The sequence below is a fragment of the Gasterosteus aculeatus genome, chromosome Y, assembly GCF_964276395.1.
Source record: "Gasterosteus aculeatus chromosome Y, fGasAcu3.hap1.1, whole genome shotgun sequence".
NCBI lineage: Eukaryota > Metazoa > Chordata > Actinopteri > Perciformes > Gasterosteidae > Gasterosteus > Gasterosteus aculeatus.
In genome coordinates this window covers 10,782,357-10,801,135 of record NC_135709.1, presented here as the reverse complement: position 1 = coordinate 10,801,135, position 18,779 = coordinate 10,782,357, and the positions used below count along the sequence as shown (strand labels likewise).

At 43.1% G+C, this 18,779-nt stretch overlaps 2 long non-coding RNA genes across 2 annotated transcripts; one reads left to right on the top strand and one right to left on the bottom strand.

Annotated features, from left to right (window-relative positions):
* Nucleotides 1–9,187: 9,187 nt before the first annotated feature.
* On the bottom strand, nucleotides 9,188–16,248 carry LOC120826895 (uncharacterized). Its single transcript, XR_013454910.1, has 2 exons — nucleotides 16,068–16,248; nucleotides 9,188–15,822 (listed from the first exon to the last, which is right to left on the bottom strand). It is a non-coding gene; the product is annotated as an uncharacterized LOC120826895 (long non-coding RNA).
* A 9-nt stretch (nucleotides 16,249–16,257) lies between these two features.
* On the top strand, nucleotides 16,258–17,629 carry LOC144391047 (uncharacterized). Its single transcript, XR_013454911.1, has 2 exons — nucleotides 16,258–16,425; nucleotides 17,025–17,629. It is a non-coding gene; the product is annotated as an uncharacterized LOC144391047 (long non-coding RNA).
* The last annotated feature ends 1,150 nt before the right edge of the window (nucleotides 17,630–18,779 follow it).

The following is an 18,779-nucleotide window of genomic DNA, read 5'->3' as shown; positions in this document are numbered from 1 at the left end:
ACCACACTTGGTACAAAGCCAAAGAGAAGACCAGACAAGGGAGAACGGATAACTGGCAGGACCCAGCGGCCCGATATCTGTGATCTGGCCGACTGGCCTGCATTACCATCCAGGCATAACGCCTCCTCAACCGCCGTGCTTCGTAGAACAAAGCAGCGGACAACTGAGAAGAGGGGAACTACCAAGAAACCTCTCCAGCAAACAGGTGTAAAACTACAAAACAGGTTTGCTCCACTGTTGCAGGACCATGGATCCCCCTCTAAATTTCTGGATAACCCTCCACCACCACGCAGCAGGGTAAGACCTGCTAACTTAAAGCCACAGAGAAAGCTAACGACAGGGCCTGAAAATCTGATTGTGGGTGATTTTTCTGTAAAAGATATGAAAAGTAGTAACGACACCAAAGTACTCTGCTTTCCGAAGGATATGATGTCTGACTAGTAAGAAAGAATTTTGGAAATTGTGGCTGAACACCCAACTGTGAAAAATCTAATTCTGTACATTGGCTCTAATGACATTGAAAAACAACAATCAGAAAAGTTGAAAGAGCACTTCGATAATCTCCTAGAAACAGTCAGCTCTGTGAATGCTGAGGTGTTTATCAGTGGTCCTCTGCCCCCGACCGGGAGAGGAGCTGAGAGATTCAGTATTGTTTTGGCTCAACAAATGGCTCTTAACTGCATGTGCAGTTTGTTCAATGCATTCTATCAACAATTTTAGCTTTTTCTGGGACCGCAGGCATCTTTTTAAGACAAATGGACTTTGCCTGAATAAGATGGGAGCAAAGCTTTTCATTACCAACATGTTTTACATCATGCGTCATCCATCTGTCCCCACTGCCAAGGACACGAGACAAGAAGAGGAGCCCACAAAGAAGGAAGAGAAAACACAGCTTATCAGAAACATCGAAGGAGGACCGCCATTGCCATCCCCCTCTAACCCTCCTTCCATTACGTGTGAGGATCCCTCTCCCACCCCCCCAGAGCCCCCATCCAGGTCCACGTCTCCCTTTTTCTCCCTCCCTTCAGTAAACCCTTCTCCCCCCTCCTCCCCCTTGGAGTTCCAAGAGTTACCCCCACTTACCCCCCCGCCCTACTCCTATTTTTACTCCCTTAGATCGACCTCAGCGCCCTCCCCCCCAGCGTCCACCTGCACCAGCTCGTCTCAGCGGTGACGCCATCTTACGCCGATCTGCCCCCCCCACCTCTACGAAGACGTGCTCCACCTCCACCTCCACAAATCCTCACTCCCCCCCTTAGGCCCACCCCCTCCTCCTCCTGACAGCAGCCCTGAATATTACTGAGATAGAAAAGGGTTCAGCAGTAGACCGCATTATCAGCTGGACCCAAGGTCGCCTACGTCAAAACATGGCACCTTCTGCATTCCTGTTGTGACCACCAAGAGAGTGAACATTGCTAAACTTAGACACACTGCTAATTTAACAAATCTCATTCCTATTCTCTCCAGCTCAAAGTCAACCCCAAAGCCTGTGAATAACACCATCAAGGACGGCTCTGCTTAATGTTAGGTCTCTTAATAACAAATCGTTTTTAGTCAATGATTTTATTACCACTTCTAAACTTGATTTTATGTTTTTAACTGAAACATGGCTAGAACAAAATAACAGTGCAAGCATTCTGATTGAGGCAGCACCCCCCAACTATAACTTTATTAATGTATGTAGATCTGGAAAAAGAGGTGGAGGGGTTGCTGCTATAATTAAAAAATTATTTCAGGGGAAACAGATGTCACTTAGTGATTTTCCATCATTCGAATATCTTTGTGTTGTATTGAAAGGTTCTCCCAGAGTTCTCCTGTTAATTATTTACAGGCCACCTAAATATTTTTCGGCACATTTTTTCGATGATTTTACTTAATTATTGTCTAGCATCTCTACCGACTTTGACTGTCTAGTTATAACTGGTGACTTTAATTTTCATACTGACGATTTGAATGACAAGGGTGCAAAAGAACTTTTGACTATTTTAGACACATTTGAACTGTCTCAACATGTGAAAGAGGCTACTCATTGTAAGGGACACACCCTGGACCTGATTATCACAAAATGTCTCATTGTTTCGGATGTTTTTGTGACTGATCCCTCATTGTCTGACCACTTCTGTGTTTTCTTTAATATTTCTTTCATTCCTGACACACAATCAAAATCAAACACTGTCAAAAAACGGTACATCAATGAACATACTAATGTACTCTTTAAAAATGTCATCTCCTTGTTACCACCTCTAATCCCATATCATGCTGATAATCTTGTAAACAACTTTAATTCCAAAATTTTGAATGTTATAGATGACATTGCACCTGTTACGGTTAAAACCAGTTCTAGTAAGCAAAAGGCACCCAGGAGAAAAGCTGCTGTTGTAACAGCCCAGAGAAGAGAGTGCAGGAAGGCTGAACGAATCTGGCGCAATACAAAACTTCATGTTCACCATGACATCTATAAAGGCGCCTCCGGGCCTACAATTTAGACTTAAAAAGTGCTAGGGAAACATATTTCTCCAACATCATTAATAACAACACTTATAAGGCAAAAACCCTATTTGAAACTGTTGACAGACTGACCAACCCCCCAACACAAATACCACCTGAACTCCATTCCACACAGAAATGCAATGAGTTTGCGTTCTTTTATACTGATAAAATTGAAGGCATCAGATGCGCCATTAATATCTCAAACAAAAATGTTGGATCACCATCCTATTTAGGCAAAAGTAACACAGCAATTATGACAAGCTTTAATGCCATAGACTCTCAAACTCTAGTGGAAACGGTGACAAATTTAAAACCATCCACCTGCTGTCTTTATGCTCTACCTACCAACTTCTTTAAGAATGTTTTTGACTGCCTAGCAATAGACGTATTGCAAATAGTTAATAACTCTATTCAGACAGGCCATTTCCCAAAAGCTTTCAAAACTGCAGTTATTAAACCTCTCCTAAAAAAGCGGAGCCTAGATGCCTCTATTATCAACAACTACAGATCAATTTCAAATCTACCTTTCATAAGCAAAATAATTGAGAAAGTTGTCCTACAACAACTTAATCACTTCCTGGCTTCAACTGGCTGCCACGACAATTTCCAGTCAGGATTTCCACCTCTTCATAGCACCGAGACGGCCCTTATTAAAGTTGTAAATGACATCCGTCTTAACACAGACTCTGGCAAAACTTCAATATTAATGCTATTAGACCTCAGTGCTGCATTTGATACTGTCGACCACCAGAGATGTCAAGTAACGAAGTACAAATACTTCGTTACTGGACTTAAGTAGAAATTTTGGGTATCTATACATTACTGGAGTATTTATTTTTCAGACGACTTTTTACTTCTACTCTTTACATTTTCACGCAAATATCTGTACTTTCTACTCCTTACATTTTAAAAACAGCCTCATTACTTTCGGCTTGTCGTCGTTCACAAACACAAAAACCCATCCAGATAAATGGCGCCATCGGACAGAGTGCATTTGATTGTGGTTGGATGAGAAGTATAAACATTTAGCATCCAGACACCCGATTGGTTTTCTCTGCGATGCGCCGGCAGATTGGAGCGACACCGGGTGGGAAAAGTGGTCGGTGGAAAGTTGGCTTTTAGCGACATGGACCCTCCTCCTCTTCCTCACGCAGATTCCATGTAACGTTAAATGAGTATCTTTATGACCGTGTGTTTGTCCTAAATGTTTTATTGAGAGTCTGGCACAACACAGCAACTTGCAAGCAGCGTATTAAATAAAGTGATGTGTGTCTTAATGCGGCTTTGGAAAGGAACACAAAGGGATTCTGTATTTGCTCATGAAGCCTGAACATACTGGTTATTTGGCCAATGTTTTGATAACCGACCGCTGCCAGTTCAGTGTTTCCCATCATTATAAACAGGGGTGCGACCCCCCCATGACGTAGTGAACCTGGGGGAGACACTGCAGTCTACCTCATCAATGCGAACAACGCATGTGTGTGACTCGTGTCACTGGAAAATGGGTTGTGGTTTTATCTGTTTAAGTCAGATACATTTGTTGTTGTTGTTGTTGTTTCCACCATCCCAACGGCAGGTCACGTGATCTGCAGGCACCTTCTGATCACATTGTAACGGACTGATGTGTTGTGTGAGCGAGGTTACACATTAAGAGTTTGTCCTTAATGGAATTTCTTACATTACTTTTACTTTTATACTTTAAGTAGTTTTGAAACCAGTACTTTTATACTTTTACTTAAGTAAAAAGCTTGAGTCGATACTTCAACTTCTATAGGAGTCTTTTTAAACCCTAGTATCTGTGCTTCTACTTGAGTAATGAATGTGAATACTTTTGACACCTCTGCCGACCACTCAATACTTTTGGACAGGTTGGAAAACTGGGTGGGGCTCTCAGGCACAGTCTTAAGCTGGTTCAGGTCATATCTACAAGACAGGAACTATTTTGTTTCCATTGGTGACTTCGTATCAGAAACAACCGACGTAAGGTGTGGAGTCCCCCAAGGTTCGATCTTAGGGCCGACTTTATTCAACATCTACATGCTCCCACTAGGACAAATCATGCAAAAAAATAAAATTGACCACCATTGCTACGCTGATGACACCCAAATCTATGTAGCGCTATCACCAAACGACTATCGCCCCTTAGATCTTCTGTGCCAGTGCATTGAGAAAATCAAAGACTGGATGTGTCAAAATTTCCTACAACTAAATGAAGACAAAACTGAGATCATTGTATTTGGTGCTAAAAAAGAAAGGTTTAAAGTAACCCAACACCTTTACTCTCTGTCCCTGAAAACATCAAATAAAGCCAGAAATCTGGGGGTTATTATGGATTCAGATTTACACTTGGAGAGTCACATCAAATCAGTAACAAAATCGGCCTACTACCACCTCAAAAATCTAGCTGACTTAGAGGGCTCATGTCAGCTCAAGACTTAGAAACACTAGTAGGCTAGACTATTGTAATGGTCTCCTTGCAGGTCTTCCAAAAAAAACTGTCAGGCAGCTCCAGCTTGTTCAGAACGCTGCTGCTAGAGTTCTAACAAAGACCAAAAGATGTAAGCACATTATACCAATTCTTAAATCCTTACATTGGCTCCCAGTATGTCAGAGAATTAACTTCAAAATCCTACTGCTCACATATAAATCACTACATGGTTTAGGGCCGAAGTATATCACTGATATGCTTCCACTACATAAGCGTTCAAGATCACTAAGATCTTCTGACACCAATCTGTTAGTGATTCCCAGAGTAAATACAAATCATGGGAAAGCATCATTTAGTTACTACGCAACAAACAGCTGGAATAAACTTCCCGAAGATTTAAGACTTGCCCCAACTCTGACCACGTTTAAAACAAGACTGAAAATGTTTATGTTCAGCTTCGCCTTCTGCTAAATTTGACCTACATTGCACTTTTAACCTCTGCCTTTAATTAAACAATTTAAATAAGATTTCAATTTATAATTTTATTTGCTGTTTTTAATTGTCTTTTAATTCCTGCATTTTATTTCACTTTATTGTATGAAATGTTATGATGTGAAGCACTTTGAGTCTGCCTTGTGTATGAAAAGCGCTATACAAATAAAATTGCCTTGCCTTGCCTTAATGAATGTCATAGTGTGCCCCCATGATGCAGTCTGCACATTGCCACAGTGTCGTCCTTGATGTTTATTAACCTGAATGGCCCGCCACTCACAAAGTTCCATCCATCACATTATGTGACGTCCTGGCTGGTGAAGCACAGAGGAGCCATAAACCCCAGAACACGCCCCTGCAAGGCAGGACCTGACGTGGAGGATAAGGAGGCCCTCCGGGCACTACTGTAAAAAGGAGATAGCGAGGACAGCCTTACAGAGTCGCGACGCTTTGTGTTGCGTTGCTTCACATCGCGTCGAGGTCTGTATGATCACAAAATTCAGAGTTTACCCACCTCTAATTTTACCACTACAGCACTGAGTGTGGTACCTCAAAGTCTGTGAGTTGTGAGAGACTGCCGGTCCATTTGGTCCACTGGTCAGAAAGTGAGTTGGGAATAGTCATATCCCATCCAAAGTCCTGTCGGCACACTTCCTGCAACAACAGTTTAGCTGACAAGGTAAGTGGAGACAGAAAGCCCAATGGATCATACATAGAGCTTAACATTGATAGGATGCCCCTCCTGGTAAGTGTACGCTCACTGATGGTGATGTTCAACTTGAAGGAGTCACTTTGGACACACCATTGAAGTCCTAAGGCTCGTTCTATAGGCAATTGATCTTTGCTCAAGTCCAAGTCTTTTATCTCTTTAGCTCTGTCTTGTTGTGAAACAGCACCAAGGACAACTCTACTGTTGCTTATCCACTTTGATAAATGGAAGCCTCCTCTACGACAGACTTCAGTGCAGTGTTAATTTCGTCGACGAAAACTATGATGAAAAATTTTCGTTACTGAACATTTTTTCCATGACTAAGACGAGACTAAGAAGTGATGAAAACGATCTTAAAAAATAAAAAATATGACTAAATCTATTCTCACTTTTGTTAACGAGACGAGACGAACATGATGGTGGTTGACGAAGTCACGATACTTTTTCCTAACAGACAACAGACAAAGTACGGCAGATATTAACGCGTCATTATGACGTCATCCACGAGCCCAGAACGTGCGCTCGCAGCGGTGGTTCTTGTGCACCGACTACGGACCGCGACGACTATTTTACGCTTCGGTCAGTTTGAACGTGGCTTCGTTAGTTTAGCTCAGCTGTCTCTGTTTAGCTGACTGTTAGCAGACTGAAGCCGAGCTGCTTCACAGAAACATGAAGACCCGTTTAACAGACTGTCGGACCTTTCTGCTCTGTTCTCTGGCGACGGCAGGCAGCGTTTCCTCGCTGGATGAGACGCTCCGTTACAAACGCGTCTAACATGATACACTCATTGCAGGTTCTAAAGCCAAGAAAATAATGTATTGCAACGATTGTAGGACGTTAAGGGGTCTCTTTTGTTGGGACAATGGAAACAATAAAGGACCATGAAGTTTCCGGTGTCCACGTCAAAAGCATTGCAAGTAAACAGACAAAGACAACAAAGTGTTGCGTTTAGATCCCTGGTCCTCATGAAATTGTTACACCTTTGCCAATTTGCTAAATTGCCTTGCAAATAAATGCTTTGCTATTTGTTAAAATCCAAATCCTTTCATGTAATGATTTTTCACATGTCATTTATATTAGCTCACACAAACACTTAAACCATTTGTTCTTGGCCCGGCTCCTCCGTCACATTTTACAACCCATTGTGGCCCGCGAGTCAAAAAGTTTGCCGACCCCTGTTATAGACCTGTCCTAAGAGGGACATCTAATGGACAACCAAGTACTGGAAGCTAGACTATTGTGCAGCTGTAGACACAACACAGGGGGTCCCTGGGCCTGAGAAGGGAAGAAAATGAGTTTAATATGGCTATTAAATGTGACTAAAACTAATTACATTTTAGTCTAGTTTTCGTCGACTAAAACTAGACTAAAATGTAATTAGTTTTCGTTGACGAAAACTAGACTAAAACTAAAAAGGATTAAAATGACTAAACGTGACTAAAACTATTTTTTTTATTTTAATTATTCATTATTCATTATTTTAATTGTTCGTCTAAAGACTAAGACTAAATCAAAAATAGCTGCCAAAATTAACACTGCTTCAGAGAGGTTAGAGATTAGTTCCATTGCTTCTAGTTCTGTGGGAATCGATTTCAAACAATCATCGACATAAAAGTGCTCTATGATTGTGTTTGTTACCTCAGGGGGAAAGTTGCCTGCATTGTCCTGTGCCGTCTTTCTGAGAGAAAAGTTGGCTATGCTTTGTGAAGAGACCGCACCAAACAAATGAACAGTCATGCGATATTCCACTGAAGCATCATCCGCATTTCCTTGTGGCCACCATAGGAAGCGCAGGAAGTCTGTGTCACTTTCAGTCACCTTGACTTGGTGGAACATGGCCTGTATGTCTGCCATCAGAGTTACTGGTTCTTCTCGGAAACGTGTCAGCACTCCAATCAGCGTGATATACCAAACTCTTCCATCAGTCCTATCAAGTTGTGCGGAAGGAACCACTTCAGCATACCCCTTGTGAATGGCATCACTGAGGAACTCTGTATACTCCTCCCTCTTTGATATTTCAGAACTTCCTTTTCAGATTCAACAGACGCTGTTCTGCAAGAACGCGGTTGTTAGGCATTGTGATATTATCCGCTTTGAAAGGTAAGTCAATGCAGTAGTGACCTTCTTTCACTTTTATAGAATCATTGACCATGCCCAGTGAGCATTTTTTGGTTGAAAAGACGTTTAAAAGACGTCTATGCCCAACGTTGAAAAGACGTTGCAAAATGGTTTAAAAGTGAAAGTTGTTTTAACGTCTATTCGTAGACGTTGAAAAGACGTCTATGTTTAGACCACATTTCAACGTGATTTTTTAATACGGTAATATTTCGTCCTCTCTTGTGTGCTATATCATTATTTTAGAGGTTTAAAAAGAAACTACGTTCACATTTGTAAGTTTACCACCGATATTATAAATCACGTTGAAAACGGGTCTATACGCGAACGTCTTTAAACGTCTACGAATAGACGTTGAAAAGACTTTCACTTTTAAACCATTTTGCAACGTGTTTTCAACGTCGGGCCATAGACGTTAAACGTCTTTTCAACGTTGAAATGCTCGCTGGTTGAAATGTGGTCTAAACGTAAACGTCTTTTCAACGTCTATGAATAGACGGTGAAAGAACCCAGTGAGCACAATACGTAATTTCAACGTTGAAATATGGTTGAAATCGGGTTGAAATGAGGTCTGAACGTCTAAGACCTCATTTCAACGTCTTTTCAACCGGCTAAAAATGGGATGAAACATCAACGTGCCAGAAAACGTCAATTTGTTGACAAATGTGTCATGATGTAACGTAAGGTTGAAAGATAGACGATATTAACGTTAAGATTTTCATAATAATTAATGAACTGGTCGGCGAAATTTGGTCTACGCGAAGACGTAATTTCAACGTATTTAATATTTCACTTAAAACGTCATAATTATGAAACTACGGACTGCGTGCTGTTAATAAGATGCGTTTAAGGCATAATAATGCGGGCAGTATGCCGCCCTCGGTATATGCGCTCCGATACACCTTGGCAGTTAGACGAACTCTTTTCTGACATCACGACTCTGAAGACAATGGTCCGTTGTCCACAGGTTTATTGACATGAGAAAGAGTAAAACTAAAACACACAAAAGACATAATAAATACAAATGAAGTGCATTTTCTTCGACCGCTACTTTATATATTTATGCTTATTTACTTTGTTGTTTATTAAGTCATATGGACTTTAATGACAACCATAGCAGTGCAGTTACCAACCCGAATGACTCAATAGGCCATGTGCACAAAAATATCCAAACTAAACATTGTCACAAAAATAATCACCTGAGATGATAATGAACAATAAAACAAATCAATACGTACCAACGATGCTATCAAAAAGGTATAGGATGCATGCAGACTCAACTGGATTGAAAAGCTACCAATACAAACAGCAGTTCTGAGCCATATTCTTCATTGACTTCCTGGTTCCTGTCACCTGACAAATTACATCACATTTCCTGTTTTCAAAATAAAACATAGCATTGATTTAACGTTTGTGACAAAACACTCCCCGCTTGGCGTGAATACACGCCACCCAATAAATCCTAGACAGTTCACTCCACTAGGGCTCTGGGGGGAAAAGAAGCACTATCTCAGAAACAGGCCTGAGAAAGAGTTTAGTCACTCCTGTTCGTGCGACCTTAATCTCGACCTTTCGTACCTTCCCGTCCTCGCTGGGGAACGCCTGTGTTACCAGTCCAAGAGGCCATTCATTTCTTGGTGCTTGACTATCCTTGAGGATAACAACACTTCCTGGGCTGATGTTTGGATGAGCGGAATGCCACTTCTTACGTGCCTGTAGTGTCGGGAGATATTGCTTTCGCCATCTGTCCCAGAAGGTGTTAGACAGGTGCTGGACCTGTCGCCACTGGCGCTTGTAGAGGTCTGAAACTCCAAACTCTCCGGTAGGGGCAGTCAAGACATTCACCTTTTGCGTGAGAAGGGCAGCTGGAGTGAGTATAAATGGATCCTCAGAGTCGGTTGTCACAGGAACAAGAGGTCTGCCATTTATAATGGCTGTAACTTCTGCCATGAAAGTCACCAGCACCTCGTGGGTAAGTTTGTCCTTCAGCTGAAGGAACATGGCGTCCAGGATTCTCCTTGCAAGACCAATCATTCTTTCCCACGAACCGCCAAAATGGGAGGCGTGCGGAGGGTTAAAGGTCCACGAGCAACCTTGACCTAACAGGTAAGTCTTCACAGTTGTGTTGTCAATGTTTGAGGGTATTTTCAACTCCCGGCAGGCGCCTACAAAGTTGGTGCCACGGTCTGAGCGGATGTGTTTGACAGGGCCGCGCACAGCAAGAAAGCGCCTTAGCGTGTTGACGAAGCTGGATGTGTCAAGGGATTCTATGACTTCAATATGAACCGCTCGTACACTCATGCACGTGAAGATTACGGCCCATCGTTTACTGTGTGAGTGGCCTCCTCTTGTTCTACGTGAAGAGACACTCCAAGGGCCGAACACATCAAGCCCAACATTCGTAAAGGGAGGTTCTGTTGAGAGACGGTCCGCTGGAAGACTGGCCATCTTCTGGATTGTAAGTGGGGCTCTAAGCCTTCTGCAGGTTATACACTGGTGGATGATGTTGCTCACCTTTCTTTTACCACCAACTATCCAAAAGCCAGCTGTACGGACGGCCCCCTCCGTAAACAGACGACCTTGGTGATAGATTTGTTCGTGGTGATGCTTGATGAGTAAGGTTGCAACCTGATGCTTGCCAGGAATGATCACTGGGGTCTTCTCGCTCTGAACAAGGTTTGCATTGTGGAGGCGGCCTCCGACTCTCAGAAGGCCGAGTGCATCAATGAAAGGATCCAGATTTTTGAGAGGACTACTTTTAGGAATCTGCTCATGTTTTTGGACACATTTGATCTCTTGACTGTAGGCTTCCTCCTGTACTGCTCGAATGATGATGTGCGATGCTTGATTAGATTCCTCAAAATTGAATCCTGTTTTGCAGTGATGCCAGCCTTTACAAAGGCTGTTCTTCAAGGTGCTGTTGAAAAGGCGAGCTATGTGTATGAGGCGAATAATGGCCCGAGTTAGCGACTTCCAGGATGAGAACCTTGCGAATCGCTGAGAACCGAGCTGGTTGGATGTTGTCGTAGTGCTCAAAGTGGATACCAGAGGGCGAATGTCTGAGTCTGCACTCGGGTCCACAAGTTCATGGGTGCTCTCTGAGGTACTGGTCTCCGGTGTGTACAGAGATTTGGGCCCGCTCAGCCAGTTTGTGTCATTCAAACGGCCTGCAGTGACAGCACGTGTAGCGTGGTCTGCGGGGTTCTGTTCTGTTGACACATAGCGCCATTGATCTGGGCGAGAGGATCTTCGGATACGCAATACCCGGTTACTTACATACACATAAAAGCGCCTAGTTTCATTAGAAATGTAGCCAAGGACCACCTTGCTGTCTGAGTGGAAGGTTGTAGCATCGAGCTGAAGGTCTAATTCTGTCGAGATTAGGTCTGCTAACTCCACTCCAAGCACTGCTGCGCAAAGTTCCAGTCTCGGAATTGTTTGCTCAGGACGGGGGGCCAGCTTGGCTTTGCCCATTACAAATCCGACATGGTTATTTCCAGCAGAGTCAGTTACTTTTAGGTATGCCACAGCGGCAATAGCTTTGGTGGATGCGTCAGAAAATACGCACAATTCCCTTCTGACAGCTGTTGCGGGGGAAGTTGTAGTGTAGGCTCTGGGAATAGACAGCTGGGACAGTTCTGTTAAGGATGTTCTCCACGATGTCCATGATTCCTCCACTTCTCGAGGCAAAGGCGAGTCCCAGTCACCTTTCTCAGTTGTTAGCTCTCTCAGAATAGCCTTGCCTTGTATTGTGACTGGCGCTACAAACCCTAGAGGATCGTAGAGGCTGTTGATTGTTGACAAGACACCCCGTCGAGTGTATGGTCTCTTCTCATCGGAGACGCTGAATTGGAAGCAGTCGGTCTCGAGGTCCCAATTGATACCTAGACTACGCTGCATCGGCAGCGCATCTGCACTGAGGTCAAGGTCTTTAAGGTCTTTTGCACGATCTTCAGCCGGAAAGGCCTCCATGACCTCCTTGTTGTTTGCTGCAATCTTGTGTAGTCTTAGGTTGGATTTGGAGAGAATATCCTGTGTTTTTTTCAGCAAGTTGACTGCAGCTTCGACTGTGGGTAGGGACTTTAACCCATCGTCTACATAGAAGTCGCGCATCACAAAACGTTGGACGTCAGCGTCAATGTGGAGTTCACTGACCTGAACAGACTGGTGCAATCCATGAATCGCTACTGCGGGTGAAGGACTATTTCCAAAGACGTGGACCGTCATTCGATACTCCACAATGTCTTTGGAGGGGTCGTTATCTTGGAACCATAGAAAACGTAGGAAGTTCCTATCGTCTTCCCTCACTGAAAAACAATAGAACATCTGCTCTATGTCCGTTGTAAAAGCGATTGCTTCCTTTCTAAAGCGCAACAGTACACCGAGCAGTGTGTTGTTCAGATCAGGCCCAGTCAACAGCACGTCGTTGAGTGACACACCGTTGTACTGGGCGCTGGAATCGAAGACTACTCGGATTTGGTTTGGTTTTCTTGGATGGTACACCCCAAATATTGGCAGGTACCACTGTTCTCCACCCACACCGGGAGGAGGGGCCAGCTCAGCGTGACCATTCTTGAACATCTTGTCCATGAAAATGAGAAAGTGGTCTCTCATTTCAGGCCTCTTTTCAAACTGGCGCCTTAGCAACTTGAGACGGTTCACTGCCTGTGGCCTGTTGTTGGGGAGCCTTTGACGTGGGCATTTAAAGGGTAATGGAGCTACCCAACTGTTGTTTGCATCTTTTGTTAGTCCATCTTTCATTATTTCCATAAAGGAGATGTCCTGGATAGATGGAGCAATGTTGTTGTCGTCTTTGGCCTGCTTGAATATGTTATGTCCTAGGCTGTCAACATCACAGTTTGGTATCTCCACAAAATGTGGTTGGAGGTGGTTTGTGGTCTGGGTGTCACTGTAACTTTCCTTTACCCGGAACACGTTAGGACATGGGTCAAAGAGAGTGGGGCGTCCCCGTTCTGTGGTGTTAGTGTAGAAGGCGCTGACTGTTAGTGGCTTATGAACGCGACCTAAACACACACTGCCCACGATGACCCATCCCAGATCCAACTTTTGAGCATAGGGCAGGTTGTGTGAGCCATTGACCTGTTTGCGGACCTTATGAACCCTGAGAATATCCCGACCTAAGAGAAGCATAATTTGGGCCTGTGGGTCGATCTCTGGGATGAGGTGTGCAACTGACTTTAAGTGTGTGTGATGAAAGGCTGCATTTGGAGTTGGAATCTCATCTCTGTTATTTGGAATGTCATCACATTCTATGAGGCTGGGTAGTGGAATGCTGACGGTCTTATCCAAAGATTCCACAATGTAGCCACTGGCCCTTCTTCCTGTCGCTTTCTTTACTCCAGCACATGTTTTCAATGAGTAAGGAGCACTTGGACTTTGGTCATTGAAGATTTCGAAGAACTGTGAACGAACTAGTGATCTGTTGCTCTGTTCGTCCAGGATCACGTACATTTTCACTGCTTTGTCAGCGTGGCCGGTTGGATACACTTTCACGAGGGATACTTTAGAACAGGATCGGCCCGGCATGTCTCCGCCACAGACATCTGTACATTTGGTGGCGACATGGGGTTGTGGAAAGCTATCCTCCTCCCCGCCATGCTCTGGAACCGAGTTTGTGTCTTCAACCCAAGGTGCAGGTCCAGGGTGAAGCGCTGTGTGGTGTTTTTCACTTTTACATTCATAACATCGAACATTAAATGTGCAGTTCCTTGCAATATGTGATGATGAAGCGCAGCATTTGAAACAGATATTATTCTCTTTTAAGAATGTCTTCCGGTCTGCAATGGGCTTTTCTCTGAATGCACGGCATTTGCGTATGGGGTGAGGTTTTTTGTGGATTGGACACAGTTGTTCACAGTCAGCGAATTGTGTTGGGGGTTCCCTAGGACCAGAGGTATCTTTTGGAAATATCTCTGTTTTGTGAACAGAGACTTCACGTTGTCTGTTTGGCTTCCAAGTTGTTTTTTCTGTCCTAAGAGACATGTCTGAGTAAGAGAAAAAGTTGAAACTTGGGTCATTTTTGACACTAGCTTCATGGCTAACAAATTTTACAAAGCAGGCAAAGGGAGGATATGACACGTGATATTGCTGCTTGTAGGATGCCCCAACTGACGCCCACTTTTCCTGCAGACCAAAGGGGAGCTTCTGTACAATAGGGTTAACGCCTCTTGCTGTATCGAGGAAAGAGAGACCGGGCAGGTCTCCTTCATCTTTGGCTGACTCTAGTTCCTTTAAAAGATCACTCAACTTTGTTAGTTTGGAATAATCTCGATTTGTTAATTTTGGGAAGGCGTCAATACGTTTGAACAGAGCATCTTCTATTACTTCCGCAGAACCATAAGATTGTTCTAGTCTGTCCCATATCATGGCCAAGCCTGCCGCTGGATGGTTGATGTGTATTGCTCTTATGTGCTCGACATGTTCTGATGACTCTTTGCCGAGCCATTTAAACAGGAGATCCATTTCCTCACTTGGTGTCAGGTCCAACCCTCTGGTTGCGTTCTGGAAAGAACGTTTCCAGGCTCTGTAGTTCTGAGGTCTGTCGTTGAATTGAAGCAGGCCTGTTGCCACAAGCTCACGACGAGCAAAGTATCTTACAAAGTCGCTAATGTTGGAGTTTTCATTATTGTTGTTTGAAGATGTGGGGTAGGATTTAAGAGCGGGATGACTTTTGTCGTTTTGACGTCTAAGACCTTGCTCAGGAGTAGCATTGCGGTTGTCAAACCGAACATTGTGTGTCATGTGGACCTTCTCATCTTCGTAGATGTAAGGCTGCTGTGAGGTGAGGCGAGTTGGTTGAGAAGCTGCATTGTGGCTTTGTGTATGATGGGAAAATATATTGGCTTGAGCCGGATGGAATGAGTCTGCTTCAGGTTTGATAGATGAAGTTGGAGTTTCGTAGTTTTGGCTTGGCTCTCTTTTTGCGACAACACCATCATCAAGCAGCTGAGCGTCTGTGTTTAGTGATTCAGCTTGGTCAATCACATATTGTTCTGTGCGTTGTGCAGATTCCAAGTTTGACATCAAACTTTGTCTTTCACTATTTGCCTCTACCGCAGCTTCAAGGACTTCGGCCTCAGCTACAGCTGCAGCTGTCTCTTTCTTGTATTTGAGCATTTCTATTGAGGCTTCCAGCTTAGCTTTTTCTATCTTCAGGCTCATTTCCTCTTTAGCGATGTCCTACGCGTGCCTTTGCTGCCTCTGCTCTCGCTCTCGCTTTTGCAGCAGCAGACCCCGTCGATGATACACTTGAGTATGTAGCAGAACATGTAGCGCGGGACCGCGTCTTTAATGAAGTTGCTTTCTCGGACATGGCGTTGTCTGTTGACGTACCTCTGTTTAGACACCGCTGTGATGGTCATCCACTGGTTGCGTGTGATGACGTTGTTAGTAGCATCTGTCAGTTGGCTGCGTTGTCTTGCCCGGTAGAAAGCGTTGTTTTACTATGCCGCCCTCGGTATATGCGCTCCGATACACCTTGGCAGTTAGACGAACTCTTTTCTGACATCACGACTCTGAAGACAATGGTCCGTTGTCCACAGGTTTATTGACATGAGAAAGAGTAAAACTAAAACACACAAAAGACATAATAAATACAAATGAAGTGCATTTTCTTCGACCGCTACTTTATATATTTATGCTTATTTACTTTGTTGTTTATTAAGTCATATGGACTTTAATGACAACCATAGCAGTGCAGTTACCAACCCGAATGACTCAATAGGCCATGTGCACAAAAATATCCAAACTAAACATTGTCACAAAAATAATCACCTGAGATGATAATGAACAATAAAACAAATCAATACGTACCAACGATGCTATCAAAAAGGTATAGGATGCATGCAGACTCAACTGGATTGAAAAGCTACCAATACAAACAGCAGTTCTGAGCCATATTCTTCATTGACTTCCTGGTTCCTGTCACCTGACAAATTACATCACATTTCCTGTTTTCAAAATAAAACATAGCATTGATTTAACGTTTGTGACAAAACAGGCAGGTTCAAACATTACTTGTAAACACGTAACTCCGCTCACATCTGTAACGCGCATGCGCGAGTTCTTAGACGCCTGCAGAGCTCCGAGCGAACGCAGCACGAGGCGAAGTTACGGCAGCAGAGCGACATGAACGTGCTGATAGAACCACGACTACCGGCTCCACTGCTCTGTAAGTACGGGAGTGTTTGAATGAAGCACACCTGGAACTATAACCGGGTGTTTTACTTCTGCTGCCCACCCGATACGGGAAAGACGGCCCTTTTTGTTAAGCTAGTTAGCGTTAGCGCAGGTAGTTTGCTAGTTAGCATGCTAGCTTGGAGCATGATGACCTGGACCAAAAGTAAACATCCCAGAATATTTTTCGTGTGTTAGGTGTTACTAATGCGTTAGATTGTTGCTGTACCCATAAATATTATTGCATTTCACATTGAAAATACGTTTTTAAAGCAATGGGGGCTAAATACAGATTGCAAGGGTGAAGGGCTGAATTCAACAAGTTGTGCTCTGTAAACAAGAGGGCCAACACATTGTAAGTTACTGCTGCTTAAAGCATGATACTGTGTAATATACCTGGAAATGTTACTCCAGAAATACCATAAGTTGCAGATGAATTGTTATCTTGTTGATAATGTAATAAGTAAACAATCTATAAATTAGGGTTCTAACACACCTGCTGCTGTTATTATTACTAGTTTATTACTGTCATCATAAACCCAAATGACCAACTTTGCCTTTTCCTTGAAGTCTTTGTGCTTTCCCACCTCACAGGTTTCTGCGGGTGGTGGTTGTATCTGATGGAGGTTACGTCTGATGATGGTTGTCCCTGCACTGGTCCTGGTTTAATAATCCACAATATTTGAATATTTTCTAGGAATCGGATGTACTGTACATCTTTTAAGTTGTTCACACCTTCTTCCCTGCTGTTTTCTCCTCAGGTTTCTCCAGGTTGAAGGTTTTTTACATTTTGGGGTTTAGGGGATAGGGTGTTGCATGTTTACAGATTGCACAGCTGAACAAAATAAAATGATTTGAATTGAATAAACACGTTGACCAGAGGAATCTGCTCCGTGCACTCTGACTCCCTTTACACAAAGAATCCTCAAGTGAGGATGAGGGAGATGCAGCTGATTTCAGGTATACTATCCCAACTCAAGTGAGGCACATCTTGTTACAGAATCTATTATGAAGTTCCAATGATTCAGAAAAATGGTCTACAAACACAGAATTGTTGAACACAGAAATGTTGTTTCTGCACTTTTAATTCCATAATTTATTTTCCTGAAAAATATATTTTATTTCTGTATTGTTTTTAATTAGCAAAAGTGTTGTTATATGTATAGTGTTATATTTATAATAAATACAAATCAATAAAATAATGTGTTTGCCCTTGTTAAGGGATGTTAACATGACAACTGTGACTAAGTATGTAACTTGTAAGTTTCCAGCGAGCAATTTATCCGTTGAAACAACGTTTAAAAGACGTCTATGGCCCGACGTTGAAAAGTTGTTTCAACGTCTATTCATAGACGTTGAAAAGACGTTTACGTTTAGACCACATTTCAACCAGCGAGCATTTCAACGTTGAAAAGACGTTTAAAAGACGTCTATGGCCCGACGTTGAAAAGACGTTGCAAAATGGTTTAAAAGTGAAAGTTGTTTCAACGTCTACGAATAGACGTTGAAAAGACGTTCGCGTCGCGTTTTCAACGTGATTTATAATATCGGTGGTAAACTTACAAATGTGGACGTAGTTTCTTTTTAAACCTCTAAAATAATAATATAGCACACAAGAGAAGACGGAATATTACCGTATTAAAAAATCACGTTGAAATGTGGTCTAAACATAGACGTCTTTTCAACGTCTACGAATAGACGTTGAAACAACTTTCACTTTTAAACCATTTTGCAACGTCGGGCATAGACGTCTTTTAAACGTCTTTTCAACCAAAAAATGCTCACTGGGATGTATCAACAAATTGAGGTTTTCTGGCACGTTGATGTTTCATCCCATTTTTAGACGGTTGAAAAGACTTTGAAATGAGGTCTTAGACGTTCAGACCTCATTTCAACCCAATTTCAACCATATTTCAACGTTGAAATTACGTCTTGAGCTCACTGGGTGTTCAGAAATTTCTTGTCATTCACTGACATTTCCCTTTTTTCTTCATAGGCCTTCTCATTGAAGTCTGTGTTGTATTGACTCACCAGAAGTTCTTGCAGGTCGGCCAAGGAGATCCTGTTTGCAGTCACGGTGGCCATTTCCACAACTTTGCTGCTACCTCCCAATGGGCCGTTGATTACCCAACCTAATGCTGTTCTTAGAGACGGTGCTTTCAGGGTCCAATCGATACTGCGAGGTGCGTCCGCTCCCGCCGCCTCCCTCGCCATCGACGCCTTAAATCTTCGGCTGCTTTTAGAATAACTTATTTCCCCGTCAAGATGGTTCAGCTACTGTAAAGAAAAGGGCACCGTATCTCGCTCTTTAATCTCATTAAGTGCTCGGCAAGAACGAAAGCTTTGTTT